The sequence below is a fragment of the Hyla sarda genome, chromosome 3 (genome assembly GCF_029499605.1).
Source record: "Hyla sarda isolate aHylSar1 chromosome 3, aHylSar1.hap1, whole genome shotgun sequence".
NCBI classification, from domain to species: domain Eukaryota; kingdom Metazoa; phylum Chordata; class Amphibia; order Anura; family Hylidae; genus Hyla; species Hyla sarda.
Genome location: NC_079191.1, coordinates 107,928,106 through 107,952,160, shown reverse-complemented (window position 1 = coordinate 107,952,160; position 24,055 = coordinate 107,928,106). Strand labels below are relative to the sequence as shown.

General features: G+C 45.1%; 1 long non-coding RNA gene across 1 annotated transcript in view; it reads left to right on the top strand.

Moving 5' to 3' along the window:
• Nucleotides 1-24,055, top strand: part of LOC130360609 (uncharacterized) — a 62,277-nt gene that overhangs the window by 18,243 nt on the left and 19,979 nt on the right. The window contains exon 2 of the long non-coding RNA XR_008890729.1: nt 15,055-15,116. This is a non-coding gene — a long non-coding RNA (uncharacterized LOC130360609). The remainder of the gene's footprint in view (nt 1-15,054; nt 15,117-24,055) is intronic.

Sequence of the window (24,055 nt, the reverse complement as noted above, 5' to 3'; positions counted from 1 at the left end):
TACATCCTACATAGTCAGCTGGCCGATGCCTATCTGCACCATCGTCCATTCTTTCGCAGGTCTGACTCGGGGGCCCCTCTGCGCTCACCTTCCACTACCATGGCTGCTGGGGAGGGGTGGGGTGGCAGGAGCAGTACCAGCTCCATCAGCAGCAGCCTGAGTATACAGTTGCTGATGAGTAGCTTTCCTCACCCCCATAGTGAAGCAACTCATCAGCAGCAGGTAGACCTGGAGCAGGACCTGAACCAGCAGGTGGTGGTTACCTTGACATAACCATGCCAACACACCTTGAAGTTCCGCTGGCCTTCTGGGCAGAAAAACTTGATTTGTGTATGCAGCAAACAGAGTTTGCCCTGGAATAGCTGTCCTGCCCGGCCAGTAGTAATGTACCATTAGAGGGGGTGTTTAGTGTGGCGGGGGCTGCAGTAACTCCAAGGAGAACTCGTCTGTCCACAAAAAATGTGGAGAGACTGACCTTTGTGAAGATGAATCAGGCATGGCTCATCCAGGATTTCCACCCACCAATGATACATCAGAGTAGATTGACCATGGTGCCACATAGAGATGAGCGAACTTTTCAAAAATTCGATTCCGATTCGCCAAATTTTCCGGAAAAGTTTGTTTCGATCCGATTTTTTTTGCGGCAAATCTATATTAAAAAAGGCTATTTCTAGCCTACATACAGCCACTATAGGGGTATAGAACACTTTGCTGTGTTCTAAAACGCATATGGAGTGTGCTGGGTTAGTGAAATAATACTGTTATTCAGAATAACATGCAGATTACCGGCATCGCTTTTAGAATCACTGCCGCACAGCAGCACAATGACAGAGTCTGGTGGTGGCATCAGTGTCAGGAGACCATATAGTGACTGAATGACAGCGTGGAGGTGTTGGCTGCATGAGGAGACCATTTAGTGGCTGAATGGCACAGCGTTGAGGTGTTGGCAGCATGAGGACACCATATAGTGGCTGAATGACACAGCTTGGATGAGGCTGAAGCATGAGGACACCATATAGTGGCTCAATGACACAGAATGGAGGTGTTGACAGCATGAGGACACCATATAGTGGCTGAATGGCACAGTGTGGAGGTGTTGGCAGCATGAGGACACCATATAGTGGCTGAATGACACAGCTTGGATGAGGCTGAAGCATGAGGACACCATATAGTGGCTCAATGACACAGAATGGAGGTGTTGGCAGGATGAGGACACCATATAGTGGCTGAATGCCACAGTGTGGAGGTGTTGGCAGCATGAGGAAACCATATAGTGGCTGAATGACACAGCTTGGATGAGGCTGAAGCATGAGGACACCATATAGTGGCTAAATGACACAGAATGGAGGTGTTGGCAGCATGAGGACACCATATAGTGGCTAAATGGCACAATGTGGAGGTGTTGGCAGCATAAGGACACCATATAGTGGCTGAATGACACAGCTTGGATGAAGCTGAAGCATGAGGACACCATATAGTGGCTGAATGACACAGCATGGAGGTGTTGTCAGCATGAGGAGACCATATAGTGGCTTAATGACACAGCATGGACATGTTGGCAGCATGAGGACACCATATAGTGGCTGAATGACACAGCATGGAGGGGTTGGCAGCATGAGGAGACCATATAGTGGATGAATGGCACAGCCCGGAGTTGCCAGCAGCATGAGTAGGCACTAGGCCTTCACAATCCCTAAGATTAAAAGATGAATTAAGAAATTTAAACCGAAGATTTTGGATAGCGGGTGCTACCTATGAGAAAATTAGAAATTACCAGACCCAGGCCCCACAGCGACATCAGTAACCCATATATTGCCTGAATGAAACAGCTTGGAGTTGGCTGATGCACGAGCACACACCAGGGCTTCACAATCCCTCCAAAAAAACACCACCATTTTAGAAATTTTTTAAAAAGATTTTTGATAGCGGGTGCTATCTATGAGAAAATTTGAAATTACCAGACCCAGGCCCCACAGCGGCATCAGCAACCCATATATTGCCTGAATGACACAGCCTGGAGTTGGCTGATGCACGAGTACACACAAGGGCTACACAATCCCTCCAAAAAAACACCACAATTTTAGAAATTTTTGAAAAAGATTTTGGATAGCGGGTGCTACCCATGAGAAAATTTTAAATTAACATACCCAGGCCAAGCAGCGCCATCATTTTTTTATTTGAAATTTAAAACAACCTTTGCGTGTCCCTGACCCCAGCGTGTGGGTACGAAGGACCAGATCTAACAAGCCCCCACAGGGCTCATGTGGCCGTGAGATTGAGGAGAAACATCTCCATTGCCCTGACCGGCCATTGTTTCCAAGACTTCTTGCCAAGGCAAACCATGTGAAGAACAGCGTGACACCGCCGTGACCTGCACACATGGAAGGGCCACTGAGACTTGTCCGGGCAGTGGAGGCTTAAGACACAGAGGAGGATGTGGAGGCGGAGTAGCACACTGTCGCAGGACCAACGGGCTGAAAGAGTGTAGCAGGAAGCAGCATTGAGTACACACCAGGGCTTCAGAATCCCAAAGAAAAAACAACCATTTTTAAAATAATTTTAAGAATATTTTGGACAGCGGGTGCTACCTATATGTTGCACGAAGGACAGACCCTGGAGTTGGCTGATGCATGAGTACACACTAGGGCTTCACAATCCCTCAAAAAAAAAAAACACAACAATTGTAGAAATTTATGAAGAAGACTAATAGATAGCGGGTGCTACCTATGAGAAAATTTGAAATTACCAGACCCAGGCCCCACAAGCGGCATCAGCAACCCATATATTGCCTGAATGACACAGCCTGGAGTTGGCTGATGCACGAGTATACACAAGGCTTTACAATCCCTCCAAAAAAACACCACAATTTTAGAAATTTTTGAAAAAGATTTTGGATAGCGGGTGCTACCTATGAGAAAATTGGAAATTACCAGACCCAGGCCCCACAGCGGCATCAGTAACCCATATTTTGCCTGAATGACACAGCCTGGAGTTGGCTGATGCACAAGTTCACACCAGAGCTTCACACGCTGGAGTTCGGGACACGCAAAGGTTGTTTTAAATTTCAAATAAAAAAATGATGGCGCTGCTGGGCCTGGGTATGTAAATTTCAAATTTTCTCATGGGTAGCACCCGCTATCCAAAATCTTTTTCAAAAATTTCTAAAATTGTGGTGTTTTTTTGAGGGGGTTGTGAAGCTCTGGTGTGAACTCGTGCATTAGCCAACTCCAGGCTGTGTCATTCAGGCAAAATATGGGTTACTGATACCGCTGTGGGGCCTGGGTCTGGTAATTTCCAATTTTCTCATAGGTAGCACCCGATATCCAAAATCTTTTTCAAAAATTTCTAAAAGCATTGTGGTGTTTTTTTTGGAGGGATTGTGAAGCCCTTGTGTGTACTCGTGCATCAGCTAACTCCAGGCTGTGTCATTCAGGCAATATATGGAAATCTTTTTCAAAAATTTCTAAAATTGTGGTGTTTCACAATCCCTCCAAAAAAATGGAAAAGACAAACATTTTTGCCGAAAAATTTTAACAAAAATTTAGACAGCGAGTGCTCTCTATATATTACCAGAATGACGCAGCCTGGAGTTGGCTGCAGCATGAGGAGACCATTGAAATGTGTGATTTTTTTATTTGAAATTTAAATCAAAATTTGTGTCCCAGACCCAGCCGTGTGGGTACAAAGGACCTAATCTCACAAGCCCCCACAGGGCTCATGTGGCCGCAAGATGTAGGCGCAACGTCTCCACAGCCCTGACCGGCCATTTTTGGTTTTTGTACCTTTGTTTAAGAACAAGCTCATATCCAAGAGTCCAGAAGACTCTATAATGCAGGACGGTGGACCACCAAAAGACATTCTTCTATAAAAAAAAATTTAATTAAATAAAGAAGCAGAGTTCATCCCTCTGCATATTTTTTTTTGAAAATTTTACTTAAAAAATCACACGCAACAATCGTTCAATGGTGTAATGGTTATTATTGAGGAAAATTCAAGTTTATTACTGTGATAATTATCAGAAAATTTGAAAAAAACACTACCCAAGTGTGTTTAATAACCCCATACATTGCACCATAAATGTTGAAGTTTAAATTAAGCATGTATGTATTTCAAAAATCCTAAAATTAAAGGCCCAAGCCCAGAAGCATCATGAAGTCAAGTAGTTCCTGAAAGACACAGGAGCAGTCAGGAGTAGGCATCAGCAGTACCCAAGAGGCTTTAATAACCCAATCGCGAGATCGAGCAATAACAGGTGTGTTATGCTCTCAGATGTCCGGGGCTGCACGCGCGCTACACTGAACGGACCAGCGTGTGTCTATCTTTCACCGACAGGTGTGGGTAACCCGCTGAACCCCGTTCGCGATAGGGATCAGGGATTGCAATTATTTGCCAGGAAAGGAGAATCACAACTAAGCGCCAGTCATAAGCTCGGGTTCATTAAGTCCCTGCCCTTTGTACACACCGCATGTCTCGGATCGGCCCCGGCGGGGTAGGAGAAGGCCCTAGCAGAGCGCCGAGAATTTAAAGATCATTGTTGAAATTAGCATTAAGCATGTATTAGCTACTGCTAAACTTCCAAAAATTTAAGGCCCAAGGCCTGAGGCATCAGGGAGGCAATTATTTTCTGAAAGACACAGAATGAGTCAGGAGCAGTCATTCGCAGTACCCAAGAGGGTTTCATAACCTCTTACATTTAAAGTTCAATGTTGATGTTTGCATTAAGCATATATTTAGCTACTGCTAAACATCCAAAAATGAAAGGCCCAAGGCCAGAAGCATCAGTGAGGCAAGTAGTTCCTGAAAGACACAGGATGAGCCAGGAGCAGGCAATCACAGTACCAAAGAGGGTTCCATAACCCTAATTGATAACCCAAGAGGGTTTCATAACCAACCATAATTGGGAAATGTTGTTGTAGCAGCTTAGTCAATCTACTCTGAGGCATCTGGCATTGGTGGCTGGAAATCCTGGCTGATCCGTCCCTGATTCATCTTGACAAACGTCAGTCTCTCCACATTTTTGGTGGACAGACGAGTTCGCCTTGGGGTGACTATGGCCGGACAGCTTTTCCAGGGCAAACTCTGCTAGTTGTGGCCATAAATCAAGTTTGGCTGCCCAGAAGTCCAGAGGATCTTCAATGGTTGTTGGCATGGCCATGTCAAGGTATGCCACCACCTGCTGGTTCAGGTCCTGCTCCATGTCTACATGCTGCTGATGAGTTGCTTCACTATGCGGGTGAAGAAAGCTACTCATCAGCGATGGCAGACTCAGGCTGCTGCTGATTGAGCTGGTACTGCTCCTCCCAACCCTCCCCAGCAGCCATGGCAGTGGAAGCTGAGTGCAGAGGGCCCCCCGAGTCAGACCTGCGAGTGGATGGACCATGTGGCCGATAGACATCAGCCAACTGACTACATAGAATGTCTCTGTAGTAGGTCAGTTAGTCCTCCCTCTCAGTGGGTGTAAAAAAGGCCTCCATTTTGGGACGGTAGCGAGGGTCTAATAAGGTGGAGATCCAGAAGTCATCCCGCTGATGAATTTTGACAATTCGGGGGTCACTACGCAAGCAACTGAGCATGCATCGTGCCATTTGCGCCAGTGACTCGGAGGGACTACCTGCCTCCATCTCCACTGCATACTGCCACGGTGTGTCTGGGTCCTCTGTCTCAACTTCCTCATAACTCTCCAGCTCCTCTGGCTGCTCCTGCTTCTCCTCTCCTGTCCGAAGACTAGAAACACCAGCCATCCTATCCAACCTAAACTGTGCTCCGCTCTGCCCCTCATTATCCTCTTCCTCCAGTTCAGCCCCCACAGGGCTCATGTAGCCTTGCCGTGACCAGCCATGGTTTGTTGTAGGAAATGTAGGAGTGGAATTACGTCGTTCATGGCGTAATCCAGGCAACTCACAAATAATGGGGCTCGCTCAAAGGGCCTCAGCAAACGGCAGGTGTCACGTATGAGCTGCCACTGGTTCACATTGAAGTTACACAGGGGAGTACTCCTATCTGCTTGGATCATCAAGAAATCGGTAATGGCTTTTCTTTGTTCGTATAGTCTGTCCAACATGTGACTCCGTTCGCCAAGGCAAACCATGTGTAGAACAGCTTGACACTGCGGTGCCCTACACACATGGTACGATGAATGGCAACCGAGATTTGGACGTGCAGTGGAGGCCGAGGACACGGTGGAGCATGAGGAGGTGGCGTCGCACACTGTAACAGGACCAACTGCCTGGGAGCGAGAGCGTGGAGGAGGAAGCGGTGTGACCTGTCTAAGTTGCTGTTGTGGCTGTGCAGGAACCACATTTACCCAGTGAGCCATAAAAAACAAGTATTGTCCCTGCCTCTAGTTACAGCTCCACACGTCGGCGCTGCCGTGCACTTTTGAACACACCGACAGGCTCAAGGACCCACCTTCTCTTGTACAAACTTATGCAGGGCTGGTACTGCCTTCTTCGCAAAGAAATGACGGCTTGGGACTCTCCACCTCGGCTCGGCACAAGCCATCAATTCTCTGAAAGGTGCAGAATCCACCACTTGAAAAGGGAGGGACTGCAACACCAGCAACTTGGACAGGAGCACATTCAACTTCTGCGCCGTTGGATGAGTGGGCGCACACTGTTGTCTCTTGGACATGGCTTCGCCGATGGATTGTTGGCGGAATGGCTGACTAAAAGCGGGAGAAGCAGGAGCGACAGAAGGAGGGTTTGACACACAGCTCCCTTCGGCTGAGGTGGTGGAGCCTTGGCTGGATGAAGGAGGGAGCGGATGGCCACTGGGTGATGCAACAGGCTGGACCACTACATCGGAGCCACGGTTCTCCCAGGCCGCTTCATGGTGGCGAAGCATGTGTTGACGCAGGGCCGTGGTGCCGACATGGGGACCGTGGCCACGCTTCACCGTCTGCCGACAGATCTTGCATGTGGCTACGTGAACCTCCTCCGGATGCCTTATGAATAACTTCCACACAGCCGAGTAGCTAATTTTCCCACCCGCAGTCTGCACTAATTGACTGCTACTGGTGCCGTCTCCAAGAACCCCTGTTTCACTACCTCCCGGAAAGGTAGGCTTCCGCAAAGCAGGTGGTCTCCCCCGGGCACGTTTGGCTCCTGAATTTCCACTACTGCCACCACGCTGACTGTCAACCGTGCTACCACCTTGCTGCCTCAAGGGCAACCTGCAACTCTCTTTTCCTGATGATGATGAAGCCCCTTCTGCACCCGGCTCCCAATTGCGATCGGCTTCATCATCATCAACAGTTGTGTGCACGTCACTGATGTCCTCCTCAGGTTCCACAACAGTGTCTGCTTCAGGACCTTGAACACTTGCAACAACGCCTCCCACGTCACTCTCCGCATCACTACTTGGCCGCCTAGCGGAGCAAGCGGCACATGTCTCCTCCCCATCTTGGCTGTCCAGTAGCTGCTGACTGTCCTCTATTGGATCGTCCTCAGTAAATAGTGGAGCTAAACCCACAGCATAAGATACTTCTTTAGGAGAGGGAACAGCATAGGACAAAGGCAATGGGAGGACACGGACTGCTCCCGGGCCATGCCAACTGAGGGTTGTGTCTGAACCCACCGACTGTTGACTGGGGGTGTCAGATGTCACTTGTGATGATGTTGATGAGTGTTTTAACCAATCGACAACGACAGATGGGTTGCTGGTGGAGACACGACCGCTGGCTGATAACAGGAGCTCAGGCCTCTCGCTACGACTCCTGCTGCCACTCGCCCCAAGTCTGCTGCCAACTCTGCCTGAAGTATATAGGCCTCTGCCACTCCTCTGTGCACATCCTGGCACTTCTCTGCCTGACATAATTAGTGCGTTTATGAGGGTATTACAATACGCTACACTACTCTTTAAACAGTATTTGTTTAGAACAGCAGCAGGTTATTACTTACGGCTGTCCTTGAACAGTATGTAGGCCCTTGACAGATTAACAGGTACTAGTTGGTACAATACTTGGATGTACCTATGCGGTATGCACTGATGAGGGCAGTAATATGCCTAACTATTAGCAGAAAAAACTCTGTATTTTTGTAAAACACCAGCCGGTGGATACTATTGTTTGGACTTTGATGGTATGGAGCACCTTGACAGCTTAACAGGTACTAAATGGTACAATACTTGGATGTATGTATGCGGTATGCACTGATGAGGGCCTATTAGCAGAAAAAACTCTGTATTTTTGTAAAACACCAACCGGTGAATACTATTTTTTGGACTTTGACGGTATGGAGCACATTGACAGCTTAACAGGTACTAAATGGTACAATACTTGGATGTACGTATGCGGTATGTACTGATGAGGGCAGTAATATGCCTAACTATTAGCAGAAAAAACTCTGTATTTTTGTAAAACACCAGCCGGTGGATACTTTTGTTTGGACTTTGACGGTTTGAGCACCTTGACAGCTACTAAATGGTACAATACTTGAATGTACCTATGTGGTATGCACTGATGAGGGCAGTAATATGCCTAACAATTAGCAGAAAAAACTCTGTATTTTTGTAGTACACCAGCCGGTGGATACTATTGTTTGGACATTGACGGTTTGGAGCACCTTGACAGCTTCTAAATGGTACAATACTTGGATGTACCTATGCGGTATGCACTGATGAGGGAAGTAATAAGCCTAACTATTTGCAGAAAAAACTCTGTATTTTTGTAAAGCACCAGCCGGTGGATACTATTGTGTGGACTTTGACGGTTTGGAGCACCTTGACAGCTACTAAATGGTACAATACTTGGATGTACCTAGGCGGTATGCACTGATGAGGGCAGTAATATGCCTAACTATTAGCAGAAAAAACTCTGTATTTTTGTAAAACACAAGCCGGTGGATACTATTGTTTGGACTTTGACGGTATGGAGCACCTTGACAGCTTAACAGGTACTAAATGGTACAATACTTGGATGTACCTATGCGGTATGCACTGATGAGGGAAGTAATATGCCTAACAATTAGCAGAAAAAACTCTGTATTTTTGTAAAACACCAGCCGGTGGATACTATTGTTTGGACTTTGACGCTTTGGAGCACCTTGACAGCTACTAAATGGTACAATACTTGGATGTACCTATGCGGTATGCACTGATGAGGGCAGTAATATGCCTAACTATTAGCAGAAAAAACTCTGTATTTTTGCAAAACACGAGCCGGTGGATACTATTGTTTGGACTTTGACGGTATGGAGCACCATGACAGCTTAACAAGTACTAAATGGTACAATACTTGGATGTATGTATGCGATATGCACTGATGAGGGCCTATTAGCAGAAAAACTCTGTATTTTTGTAAAACACCAGCCGGTGGATACTATTGTTTGGACTTTGACGGTATGGAGCGCCTTGACAGCTTAACAGGTACTAAATGGTACAATACTTGGATGTACGTATGCGGTATGTACTGATAAGGGCAGTAATATGCCTAATTATTAGCAGAAAAAACTCTGTATTTTTGTAAAACACCAGCCGGTGGATACTATTGTTTGGACTTTGACGGTTTGGAGCACCTTGACAGCTACTAAATGGTACAATACTTGGATGTACCTATGCGGTATGCACTGATGAGGGCAGTAATATGCCTAACTATTAGCAGAAAAAACTCTGTATTTTTGTAAAACACAAGCCGGTGGATACTATTGTTTGGACTTTGACGGTATGGAGCACCTTGACAGCTTAACAGGTACTAAATGGTACAATACTTGGATGTACGTATGCGTTATGCACTGATGAGGGAAGTAATATGCCTAACTATTAGCAGAAAAAACTCTGTATTTTTGTAAAACACCAGCCGGTGGATACTATTGTTTGGACTTTGACGGTATGGAGCACCTTGACAGCTTAACAGGTACTAAATGGTACAACACTTGCATGTAACTATGCGGTATGCACTGATGAGGGCAGTTATATATGCGTAACTATACGCAGAAAAAACTGTTTAAAAAAAAAAACAGCCAGTGAATAGTATTGTTTGGACTTGCACAGTATGTAGCCGGCCCCTTGACAGATTAATAGGTACAAAATGGTGCAAATGCACTACAGTCCACTGAACAATCACGTTTTTCTGAACAGCAGCAGGACCCAACAGTGCAGCACCACGAAAAAAAAAAAATCCAGGGATTAAACCCTAAATTGCACTCTGTCACACAATTCTGAGCAGCAGAAGTTTTGTGGAGCAAATAAAAATAAAGTCAATTGGGCTGAACAATGAGGAGATAAGATGCTTCAGAAAGTTCAGGCAGCTTGGAGATCTGTATGAGGCAGCTGACAGCTATCTGCCCCTCTCTGCTGCAATGCTCAATAACGTGAATAGGAGGTTTAGCTATCAATGATCCTTCTCAGTGTAACTGCACAGCACTCTGCACTCCTGCCTTTCCCTAATGCTGATGTGACTAGCAGTTGCAGTGTAACGCTGTGGTATGAGCTATTCAAACACACGCAGGCACTCTCCATCTGAGTGCATAGATGAAATGAAGAGAGGCAAGATGGCCGCCGATTATATAGGGGCTGTGACATCACAGGGGTCAGTGAACACTGATAGGCTGCATCTCACATGTGATTCAGGGTCAGCCCGCCTACCTTCATTCCCGCCGCTGTTTCCCGCCCTCCCATAATCCCCTGCCCCATGTACTCACATGTGGATCCGCCATCTTAGGTCTCCAATAGCCTGGAACGCTGTAAAATGGAGTTTAATGGAGCAATTCGCGCTAGAGAATCGCGGCGATATTCGTATTCGTTGCAAATCTAATTTTTCATGAAATTCGTAACAAATTCGGGTTCGACAACTTCGATTCGCTCATCTCTAGTGCCACACCAACACTTCACAAATATGGATTGTGCTAAAAATATTTAAGGCGCTGCTCCCCAGTTACAGACATTCCTTCACATCAGACCACAAGTAAGTATTGAGGATATGCATTACGTAAAACAACTTTTAATAATATGCTTAGGATAAAACATATGGACACAAACGTTTTTTTTTAAATCAAACAAAAGGAAACGTGTGCAAAAACACCATGTGCCACCTACACCACCAATTATTGATGTGATGCAAAGACCTCTAAAAGGTGGAAGGGAACAACGTGTGGACCATTGTAACTAGTGCGGGTAAAAACTTCCCCTGTAACGCCTTACTCTCGCTTTATTAATTCCCTTCTTGGCAAGTGTTACTCGCCTTCACAGGAAACTCTCCCTATTTCCCCCTACAAACACTGCCATTTCCCAGGTTTTTTAGGTGGAAATAGAGAGCTTTCTGTGTTGGGCCGCCCTTTTTAGGGTATGTTCCCACTACAGATTATGAAAGGAATCTCCACTCGCAGAATTCCGATAGCGGAGATTCTATTCTGGCGGCTGCAATACTTTGGCGATGGGACCGCGCGGCACTGCGCCATCATCATTGACGGCTATGCACGGCTATGAACATGTTCTTTCTTTGCGTGGAACAATTTCAGCGCCGGAATTGTCTGCCGCTGAAATTCCGCAGTGTGAACGGGTCTCGCAGGAAACCCATTCACACAGATGTTTATGTTCACAGCACGTAATTCCGTGAGCAGAATTCCACGGGAATAACGTAGTGTGAACATACCCTTAGGGGGAGTAACAATTGCCAAGAAGTGAATTAGTAGGGCCTTACAGGGGAAGTTTTACCCCCACCAGCTGCAATGGACAATAGGTTGTTCCCTTCCAACTTTTCGAGGAAAGTGTTACTCGTCTTAAAAAGTGCGGCTCCACACAGGAACCATTCCCTATTTCCACCTAAAAACCCAGGGAAATGGCAGTGTTTGTAGGTGGAAATAGGGAGAGGTTCCTGTGTGGGGCCGCCCTTTTTTGTGTGATAAACACTTGCCAAGAAGGGAATTAATAATGCGAGAGTAGGGCCTTATAGGGGAAGTTTTTACCCCCACCTGTTACAATGGACCATACGTTGTTCCCCTCCACCTTTTAGAGGCCTTTGCATCCCATCAATACTTGGTGGTGTAGGTGGCACATGGTATATTTTGCGCACCTTTCCTTTTGTTTGATAAAAAAATAATAAATTGGTCCATATATTTTATCCTAAAAATATTATTAAAAGTTAAGTTTAAGTGATGCATATCCTCAATACTTACTTGTGCACACTAACACTTTTACAAAAGAGATCATTTTCTTCTGCCTACCTGCCTCAGCTACTATTCTGATACTTCCACCTGCCTGATGCCACACATCTGATGCCAAGTTCTCCTATTTTCACCCTCCTTCGTCACCAGGTACTGGTATTGACACCCACCACACTCCTCTGTCACCGGGTCACTTTCAGGACTCCTGATGCTGCTTCTGCCACTTACAGCCTGTCTTACTCTGCCACCATAAGTTCTCCTCATGTTGATGGCAACTCCAAGCTGTCTCATACTGCCACCATATGTTATCCTCATGCTGCTGCCACCACCAAGCTGTGTTATTCATCCACTATATGGTCTCCTCATGCTGCCACCAACTTCAGGCTGTGTCATTCAGCCACTATATAGTCTCCTTATGCTGCCGCCACCTCCAGGCTGTGCCATTCAGTCACTATATGGTCTCCTCATGCTGCCACCACCTCCAGGCTGTGTCATTCAGCTACTAGATGGTCTCCTCTTGCTGCTGCCAACTCCAGGCTGTATCATTCAGCCTCTATATGATCTCCTCATGCTTCCGCCAAATCCAGTATGTGACATTAAGCCACTATATGGTCTCCTCATGCTGCCGCCCACTCCAGGCTTTGTCATTCAGCCACTACATGGTCTCCTCATGCTGCTGCCACCTCAACACTGTGTTATTCAGCCACTACATGACCTCCTCATCCTGCCGCCAACTCCTGGCTGTGTAATTCAGTAACTATATGGTCTCCTTATGCTGCTGCCACCTCCAGGCTGTGTCATTCAGCCACTATATGTTCTCCTCATGCTGCCGCCAACTCCAGGCTGTGTCATTAAGCCACCATATGGTCTCCTCACGCTGCCACCAACTGCAGGCTGCGTCATTCATCCACTATATGGTCTCCTCAAACTAATGCCATCTCCAGGCTCTGTCATTGTGAGACAGTGATTCTAATAGCAATATCTCTGATCTGCATGTCATACTGAATAACAGTATTATTTAACTAACCCGCCTCCACACTGTGTCATTCAGCCACTGTATGACCTCCTCATGCTGCCGCCAAATAAACATTGTGTTACCACAATAACAATAGGTAATGTTATGACAGAAGGCATCACTAGGAGAGGAATGCCCTTAAGTAGTGTCCGCTTACCAGAAGCGATTCGGACAATCACATATCAACCCACATAGGGGTTTCCCAAAAAGTGGAGTGCCAGCTGCAGAGCCCAGGTCACAGGAGAAAGGATAATCCAATCCTGATGAGAATCAATATATGGAGCCGGAAAAAACGACCCTTTGACGGCGCTGCTGGTTCAAGTAAGAAGTGGATCCAGTCCAGGAGTATTATAAAACACCGTAGTGGTTTATTAAAGTAAATGAAAATAATAAAACATACAGATCAGTCTCTAACTCCAGGCTGCGTAATTCACCCGCTATATGGTCTCCTCATGCTGCTGCCAACTCCAGGCTGTGTCATTCAGCCACTATATGTTCTCCTCATGCTGCCGTTACCTCCACGCTGTGTCATTTAGCCACTATATGATCTCCTCATGCTGATGCCGTCTCCAGGCTCTTTCATTGTTCCGCTCTGCAACAGTGATTCTAATAGCGACGCCTCTGATATGCATGTCATAATGAATAACAGTATTATTTCACTAACCCAGCACACACCCTATGCATGTTACAGCAAGGCAAAGTGTTCTACACCCCCATTGAGGCTCTCTGTAGGCCAGAAATAGCCATTTTTACTAGCAATTTGCAGCAAATAAATTCGGAAGGAAATAATTTTGGGGGGGGGAAAATTCAGCAAATCGGCCAAATCGAATTTTTCTAAAATTTGCTCATCTCTAATGACGTTGTATTTACCTCATTTTAAGACCTTCAAAAGGCCAGATATTTTTTATTATGACCTAATAATTAAAACCATATCATTCAAAGAGGGTGTACGTTCTTTTTTGTGACTAAACAAAACCCATATTTTGTTTGGGTAATCTGTATGTAGAAATATATAGATCCAGAGGAAAAACCTGGAGTCTTATACAACATATCCAGCAAAAGGTAGTTTATAAGTTATATGTTGAAAGTTTATTATTATACTCAAACTATGATTCTTTAGCAATAGTTCAGAAACCTATTCTAGTGTATGTTTTAGTCCTTACACTATTATCATATTTTATAAATGTTTTGACACTAGAATACAATAGTATTTTTTAGCTACAAACAGTTGGGAACCCCTTGGGGGGTGACAACCACACACTGAATCCACTGGTTGGGCAACACTGCTTTTGTGGAATTGAGAATTAATTAGAATATTAGAGCGAGTTTAAAAATCAGTTGGAATCTAATTGGTTGCTATGGGCAACACTTTTTTGAAGAATAGTTTTCTATGCATGGGATCCATTGTGTATATTAATTTGCCTATGAAAAATAAGTCACAAAGCATAAGAGAAGTAAAATCTAGTAAGAATACACATCACGTTTAATAATTATCTCCTCAGTGTTTGCTTCTTGAATTATCTATTCAACTATAATAACTTTATTTTTCTACATTGTTTTTAAATCTCTATAGCAAAGAAACCTATGCATGTTTTTTTTATCTTTTAAATAATAAGACAATTTTTCTAAAGACTTTAATTGTATGGAATTTATCTATGTTATATTCAAGTTGATGTTTTAGTTTTCAGACTATATAATTACCATAAATTCTCTTAAGACAATGTGAAAATAAATATTCCTTTGAATGCAATATAGTTTGCAATTGCAATTCAACACTACTTTGCAGAGAATTCTTAAGGCAAAGGTGAGTCAGAGGGCAGAAGAAGAAGATTAAATCCAGTCTTACTGAACATCTGTATAAATAGATAATTGGTGGGCTAATCAAAGCTCCCAGGACTTCTACATCACAGGATTAACTAAGACACATTTCCTCTGCCTTAGGTATGAAGTGCATATTCTTGAACTGTAACTTCAACAGAAACAAAAATAGTAGCACATTTTAGGTGAGTGTATATTGCCCTTATGCTTTTTACAGGGCTCATATAAAACAGTTTTATAAAATAATAAATTGGAGGAAAATGTTGAAATCCAACAAACATTACATTATACTTTGAAGGAGTTATCTAGCATTTTGCAACAATTCATATCCCACAGAGGAAAAAAAAATAGAAAATAAAAACCAAAGCTCCTGTTCAGCTACATTTGTTTCTATGGTCTTCATCCTGCTTCCAAGACGAACTCTCGGTGCATGACCCATCGGCTCAGTCAAATACTGGCTAAGACAAATACCACTCTAGCCAATGATTTTTTTTCCGGCCTCAACAGAATATGAATTTTTGCAAATACACCAGATAACCCCTTTAGGATTTTGAAAAGTACCATAGCTATGGGTTATGTGGAATGTGTAAAGAAATTCTTTGTACATATTAGTTAGGAGTCTGATCTTCCTGTTGCTGTTTCCTAGCTATCTTAGGGTTATCTATCTATCTATCTATCTATCTATCTATCTATCTATCTATCTATCTATCTATCTATCTATCTAAGGGTTATGAATAGCCACCCCAGCCTCATTGCCCCCACCAATCATTGAAGGCATGCATAAAGGCATAAAAAGCAACATATTTTAACCCCTTCCCTCTAGGGCCATTTGTCATTTTTGCACTTTTGCTTTTTTCTCCTCACCTTCTAAAAGTATTAACACTTTCAATTTTCCACTGACAGACCCATATGAGGGCTTGTTTTTTGTGCCACCAATCTTACTTTGTAATGCCATTAATAATTTCCCCAAAAAATCTATGGTGTAACAAATAATAATAATAATAATAATATTTGTGTGGCAAAATTGAAAAAAACAAAACACCATTTTGCTAATTTTGGGGGCTTCCAATTCTACACAGTGCACTTTTTCAGTACAAATGACACCTTATCTTTATTCTGTAGGTCCATACGGTTACATGTATACCTAATTTATATCAGTTTTATTTTATTTTACTACTAGAATCATAACTACAAATCATAACTACAGGCACCAAAATTTGTATGTTTAAAATTGTCTACTTCTGACCCCTATAACTTTTTAAATTTTCGTATATAGGTATGTATGAGGGCTCATTTTTTTGCGCCTTGATCTGAAGATTTTATTGGGACCATTTTTATGGCACCGTTTGATCACGTATTATAAATTTTTTCTAGTATGTGAAGTGACCATAAATACACATTTCTGGTCTTTTTTAACATTATATTTTAATACTTTGGACATTTACGCAGGCGGCAATACCACACATGTTTAGGTTTTATTTATTTTTTTACATTTTTTTTTTAAATGGGAAAAGGGGGTGATTTAAACTTTTAATGAGGAAGGGGTTAATGCATATTTATTTACTTTTTTATTTATTTATTTTTTTTTACACATTTTTTTTAGTCCCCATAGGGTACTTTAACATGCAATCTTTAGATAGGAGAGCATTGATCATTGTTATCGGTTCTCTATTGCTTCAGTCTGGCAAAGCTGACTAAAAGCCTGGAGCAACAATCGGAAGGCAGGGAGAAAGATAAGACACCTCCCCCCTCCCAAAATTACGGCAGTCCTGATCAGCTTACTGAGCTATCCGGGAAACAAAATTAACCGCATTTAGACGCTGCAGTCAATTTTGATTGTGGCATCTAAAGGGTTAATGCCGGTCATCAAGCCGATCAGCGATGTCCGCCATTAGCTGTTGGTCCTGGTTGCTGATAGCAACCGGGACCCACCAGTTATGATGAGCACTCAGCTGCTGAGCATGGGTCACGCAGCGGACGTACATATCACCATTTGCGGGAAAGGGTTAATGACAATTTCACATTACATGGGTTGTCTGGGCGCTTGGCTACCACTATCTACCACTATGCCATTTTGCTTTAAAAATTCTCTTGAAAGGTTGGATTGCTGCGATGGGGCCCCTTACATGTAAAAACCTTTAGACATCTATTATTGGAATCCTTTTAAGGTTGCATTATACTTAGATGACCACATAGATTTCTTACCAATACAGTAAAATAAATATTAAATATTAAACAATTGTCAAGAACTGGCAAAACCCATAACCTCCTCCTATATCTGGGGTTACTAATGCAGTATCATAATCCCATCAAATTGAACTACTATACTCATAGAGACTCAAGAGTTCAAATGCAATGTCATGGTTTACTTGGACATTATTTGAGGCTACTACTTCAAAATATATGTTTAACCCCTTAAGGACCAGGCCATTTTACACCTTAGGACCAGAGCGTTTTTTGAACATCTGACCACTGTCACTTTAAAGGGGTACTCTGCCCCTAGACATCTTATCCCCTATCCAAAGATTAGGGGATAAGATGTCGGATCGCCAGGGTCCCACTGCTGGGGACCCTGGGGATCGCTTCTGCAGCACCCCGCTATCATTACTGCGCAGAGCGAGATCGCTCTGCACGTAATGACGGGCAATACAAGGGCCGAGCATCGTTACTTCACGGCTCCGCCCCTCGTGATGTCACGGCCCGCCCCCGTCAATACAAGTCTATGGGAGGGGGCGTGGCGGTCGTCACGCCCCCTGCCATAGACTTGCATTAGGGGACAGGCCGTGATGTCATGAGGGGCGGAGCCATGACGTCACACTGCTCCGGCCCCTGTATCGCCCCTCATTACGCACAGAGCGGTCCCCAGCAGCGGGACCGCGGCGATCTAACATCTTATCCCCTATCCTTTGTATAGGGGATAAGATGCCAGGGGCGGAGTACCCCTTTAAACATTAATAACTTTGGAAGGCTTTTAGTTATCATTCTGATTCCGAGATTGTTTTTTACGTGACATATTCTACTTTAACATAGTGGTAAAATTTTGTGGCAACTTGCATCCTTTCATGGTGAAAAATCCCCAAATTTGATGAAAAAAATGAAAATGTTGCATTTCTCTAACTTTGAAGCTCTCTGCTTGTAAGGAAAATGGATATTCAAAATAAAAAAAAATTTGGATCACATATGCAATATGTCTACTTTATGATTACATCATAACATTGATGAGTTTTTACTTTTGGAAGACACCAGAGGGCTTCAAAGTTCAGCAGCAATTTTCAAATTTTTCACAAAATTTTCAAACTCACTATTTTTCAGTGACCAGTTCAGTTTTCAAGTGGATTTGACCTCATTATAAAAACTACATCCCCCAAAGTATTCAAAATGACATTCAGTAAGTGTTTTAACCCTTTAGGTGTTTCACAGGAATAGCAGCAAAGTGAAGGAGAAAATTCAAAATCTTCATTTTTTACACTCGCATGTTCTTGTAGACCAATTTTTGAATTTTTGCAGGGGTTAAAGGAGAAAATTTTCACTGGTATTTGTAGCCCAATTTCTCTTGAGTAAGCACATACCTCATATGTCTATGTAAATTGTTCGGCGGGCGCAGTAGAGGGCTCAGAAGGGAAGGAGCGACAAGGGGATTTTGGAGAGAAAAATTTTCTGAAATGGTTTTTGGGGGGCATGTCACCTTTAGGAAGCCCCTAGGGTGCCAAAACAGCAACAGAAAAATGCGCATGGCATACCATTTGGGAAACTAGACCCCTCGGGGAACATAACAAGGAATTAAGTGAGCCTTAATAGCCCACAGGTGTTTCATGATTTTTGCAAATGTAAAAAAAAAAAAAAATGTTTCACATAAAATGCTTGTTTTCCCAAAAATGTTACATTTTTAAAAAGGGTAATAGCAGAAAATACCCCCCAAAATTTGAAGACCAATTTCTCCCGATTCAGAAAACACCCCATATGATGGTGAAAAGTGCTCTACTTGTGCACTACAGGTCTCAGAAGAGGAGTAGTCACATTTGGCTTTTTGGAAGCAAATTTTGCTCTGTGGGCATGCCGCATTTAGTAAGCCCCTATGGTGCCTGGACAGCAAAAAAAACAAAACACATGGCATTATATTTTGGAAACTAGACCCCTTGGGGAACGTAACAAGGGGAAAAGTGAACCTTAATACCCCACAGGGGTTTCACGACTTTTGCATATGTAAAAAAATACTAGATGATGAGGAGGGCGAGGAAGATTACAAAAAAGTAGGATCTTCCTCGTCCTCACTGGCAGATTCGCAGTCGGAGGCTAAAAAAGCGTAAGCCTCTGCTGCTGAAAATGCCCGGCGGGCCATCGCCTTTTTTCTACGGTGGCGGGGGGGGGGGTAGTGGCGGGGAGAAGGGGGCGGGGGGGGCGGGGAAGTATGTACTGTGTGGTGCTTGGTGTAAAAAGTGTATAACAGTAATAGGAAGAAAAAAAAGCTGCGGCCAAAAAAAAAAGGGGTGGCAAACGCAGCTCCCTGAACCCCTAATAGGACCCGGGGTAAGGGATCAGACCCTAATAGGACCCTGGGGGACCTATTAGGGGGTCACAAGGGGGGGGTACTCTTTTTTAAACTTTATTTATACTTTTATAGAACTTTTTTTTAACCTATTAACTCCTACCTGTCAATGAAATCAGTTTTCCCTATTCTACGGCTCCTGAGGGGGCTCCGGCTCCGAGGGGGGATCCACAGCTTCTTCTCACTGCTGCAACCGCTAACTGAAAGAAAAGAGCGGGTGCATCAGCGGGAAGGAGCCGTTAAGCCCTCCTCTGCTGCTCTGCTATTGGCCGGACGATCGCCGGCCAATAGCAGCGTTACTGGGGCGGTAACAGTATTGTCATCGCTCCCCAGCAATGGCAGGTGATTGGCGGTGAATTGTACACCACCGATCACCATTTATTACCGGGTCATCGGGTCACAAGTGACCCAAATGACCCGAATCGCTGAAGATCGCTTGCATGATTTTGCAAGCGATCTCTGGAGATCGCCGACATGCGGGGGTCCCGGGATCCCCCTAGGCATTTGCACGGCATGCCTGCTGAATGATTACAGCAGACATGCCGTTCCGATGTCTACCCGGCGCGCGGCAGAGACCGGAGAAACACCAGGACGTTCTGGAACGTCCTTGGTCCTTAAAGCCCAGGGTGCGGGGACGTTCCAGAACGTCCTTGGTCCTTAAGGGGTTAAAGAGTGTACTCCTATTTAATATTCTTTGTTAGGTCACTGGTATGACTGTATGGATCCTTTTTATCATACAGTTATGCCCAAACACAACACAATGATTTGGCCCATCATAGTGACTGTTAATTGCTGCTCTTCTTCATATGGAATTTAATTTATTCTCCTATGTACACCAATTCAATGATAGTAGAGATGAGCGAATCGAAGCTGACAAACCCAAATTCTTTACGAATTTCATGAAATATTCAATTTGCGAATATCACCATGATTCTATTGCGCAAATTGCTTCATTAAACTCCGATTACTGCAGTCCAGGCTCCAGGGCATCTAAAATAGCGGAACCACATGTCAGTACATGGGGCAAGAAATGCTGGGAAGGAGGGAAGGCAAGGCGGGAAGGGAAGTAGGCGGGATGACCTTAAATCACATGCAGAATGCAGTCTATCAGCAGCCAGTCACCCCTGTGATGTCACAGCCCTATATATTCGGCAGCCATTTTGCAGCTCGTCATATCATTCATACACTGTATAGAGATAGGACGTACATCACTGTGTGTGTGTGTGTTACACAGAAAAGCTAATTCCAGCAGTGTTTCACCTCCTAGTCACATCAGCGTTCTGGTGGACAGAGAGCAGTGTTTTTTTCACTGAAAAGGATTTTTACTGCAGCCATTAACCACCCAGTCACTTTCTTCAGAATTGTATTACAGAGAGGGGCAGATAGTTGTGTGTTGCCTTATACATTTCAACAAGCTGCCTCAACTTCATAAACCTTAGCAGAGGAGGCAGGAATAATTTTACAGTGCAATTCAGTGTCTTTGCTTCACAACAAATCATCTGCTGGTTATACTAGTCTGTAGACAGTATAATATCTGTCACGATACGGCTGGCAGGAGGTGGATCCTCTGTGCCAGAGAGGGATTGTCGTGGACCGTGCTAGTGGACCGGTTCTAAGTTACTACTGGTATTCACCAGAGCCCGCCGCAAAGCGGGATGGTCTTGCAGCGGCGGTAGTAACCAGGTCGTATCCACTAGCAACGGCTCAACCTCTCTGACTGCTGAAGATAGGCGCGGTACAAGGGAGTAGACAAGAGCAAGGTCGGACGTAGCAGAAGGTCGGGGCAGGCAGCAAGGATCGTAGTCAGGGGCAACGGCAGGAGGTCTGGAACACAGGCTAGGAACACACAAGGAAACGCTTTCACTGGCACAATGGCAACAAGATCCGGCGAGGGAGTGCAGGGGAAGTGAGGTATAAATAGGGAGTGCACAGGTGAACACACTGATTGAACCAACTGCGCCAATCAGCGGCGCAGTGGCCCTTTAAATCGCAGAGACCCGGCGCGCGCGCGCCCTAGGGAGCGGGGCCGCGCGCGCCGGGACAGGACCGACGGAGAGCGAGTCAGGTACGGGAGCCGGGGTGCGCATCGCGAGCGGGCGCCACCCGCATCGCGAATCGCATCCCGGCTGGGAGAGGAATCGCAGCGCACCCGGTCAGCAGATCTGACCGGGGCGCTGCAGTTGCGAGGATGTTGCGAGCGCTCCGGGGAGGAGCGGGGACCCGGAGCGCTCGGCGTAACAGTACCCCCCCCCCTTGGGTCTCCCCCTCTTCTTGGAGCCTGAGAACCTGAGGACCAGACTTTTGTCTAGGATGTTGTCCTCAGGTTCCCAGGATCTCTCTTCTGGACCACAGCCCTCCCAATCAACCCAAAAAATTTTTTTCCCCCTGACCGTCTTGGAGGCCAGTATCTCCTTCACGGAGAAGATGTCAGAAGAGCCGGAAACAGGAGTGGGAGAAACAAGTTTGGGAGAGAAACGGTTGATGATGAGAGGTTTAAGGAGAGAGACATGGAAGGCATTGGGAATATGAAGAGAAGGAGGAAGAAGGAGTTTGTAAGAGATAGGATTAATCTGGCACAAGACTTTGAAAGGACCAAGATAGCGTGGTCCCAGTTTGTAACTGGGGACACGAAAGCGGACATATTTAGCGGAGAGCCATACCTTGTCTCCGGGAGCAAAAATGGGGGAAGTTCTTCTTTTCTTATCGGCAAACCTTTTCATGCGAGATGAAGCCTGTAGAAGAGAATTTTGGGTCTCTTTCCATATGGTGGAAAGATCATGAGTCACTTCATCCACAGCGGGCAAACCAGAGGGCAAGGGAGTAGGGAGGGGGGGAAGAGGGTGACGGCCGTACACCACGAAAAATGGGGATTTAGCAGAAGATTCAGAGACTCTGAAGTTGTATGAGAATTTGGCCCATGGTAGAAGATCTGCCCAGTCATCCTGGCGGGAGGAAACAAAATGCCGTAAATAGTCACCCAGAACCTGGTTAATTCTTTCAACTTGCCCATTGGATTGAGGATGATAAGCAGAAGAGAAGTTTAATTTAATCTTGAGTTGTTTACAGAGGGCCCTCCAGAATTTTGACACGAATTGGACGCCTCTATCCGAGACGATCTGCGTGGGCAAACCGTGAAGACGAAAAATGTGTACAAAAAATTGTTTTGCCAACTGAGGCGCTGAAGGAAGACCAGGAAGAGGAATAAAATGTGCCATCTTGGAAAATCGATCAACTACCACCCAAACAACAGTGTTGCCACGGGATGGGGGTAGGTCTGTAATAAAGTCCATACCAATCAGAGACCAAGGCTGTTCGGGGACAGGCAGAGGATGAAGGAGACCAGCAGGCTTCTGGCGAGGAGTCTTATCCCGGGCACAGACAGTACAGGCCCGCACAAAATCAACAACATCCGTCTCCAGAGTCGGCCACCAATAGAAACGAGAGATGAGTTGCAAGGACTTTTTGATGCCCGCATGGCCTGCGAGGTGGGAGGAGTGACCCCATTTGAGAATCCCGAGACGTTGGCGTGGAGAAACGAAGGTCTTCCCTGGAGGAGTTTGCCTGATGGAGGCTGGAGAAGTGGAAATCAGACAGTCAGGAGGAATGATGTGTTGCGGAGAGACCTCTACTTCCGAGGCATCCGAGGAACGAGAGAGAGCATCGGCCCTAATGTTCTTGTCGGCAGGGCGAAAATGAATTTCAAAGTTAAAACGGGCAAAGAACAACGACCACCTGGCCTGGCGAGGATTCAGCCGTTGGGCAGACTGGAGATAGGAGAGATTCTTGTGATCGGTGTAAATGATAACTGGAAATTTTGATCCCTCCAGAAGATGCCTCCATTCCTCAAGTGCCAATTTAATGGCCAGTAGTTCTCGATCCCCGATGGAGTAGTTCCTCTCCGCCGGAGAGAAGGTCCTAGAAAAAAACCCACAAGTAACAGCATGCCCGGAAGAATTTTTTTGTAGAAGGACCGCTCCAGCTCCCACTGAGGAGGCATCAACCTCCAATAGGAAGGGTTTAGATGGGTCAGGTCTGGAGAGCACGGGAGCAGAAGAAAAGGCAGACTTGAGCCGTTTAAATGCGTCTTCCGCTTGGGGAGACCAGGACTTAGGATTGGCATTCTTCTTGGTTAAAGCCACGATAGGAGCCACAATAGTGGAAAAATGTGGAATGAATTGTCTGTAATAATTGGCGAACCCCAAAAAACGTTGGATAGCACGGAGTCCGGAGGGGCGTGGCCAATCTAAGACGGCAGAGAGTTTATCTGGATCCATTTGTAGTCCCTTGCCAGAGACCAAGTATCCTAGGAAAGGAAGAGATTGACATTCAAACAGACATTTCTCCATTTTGGCATAAAGTTGATTGTCTCGAAGTCTCTGAAGAACCATGCGGACATGCTGGCGGTGTTCTTCTAAGTTGGCAGAAAAAATCAGAATATCGTCCAGATACACAACAACACAGGAATATAAAAGATCACGAAAAATTTCATTAACAAAGTCTTGGAAGACGGCAGGGGCGTTGCACAGGCCAAAGGGCATGACCAGATACTCAAAGTGTCCATCTCTGGTGTTAAATGCG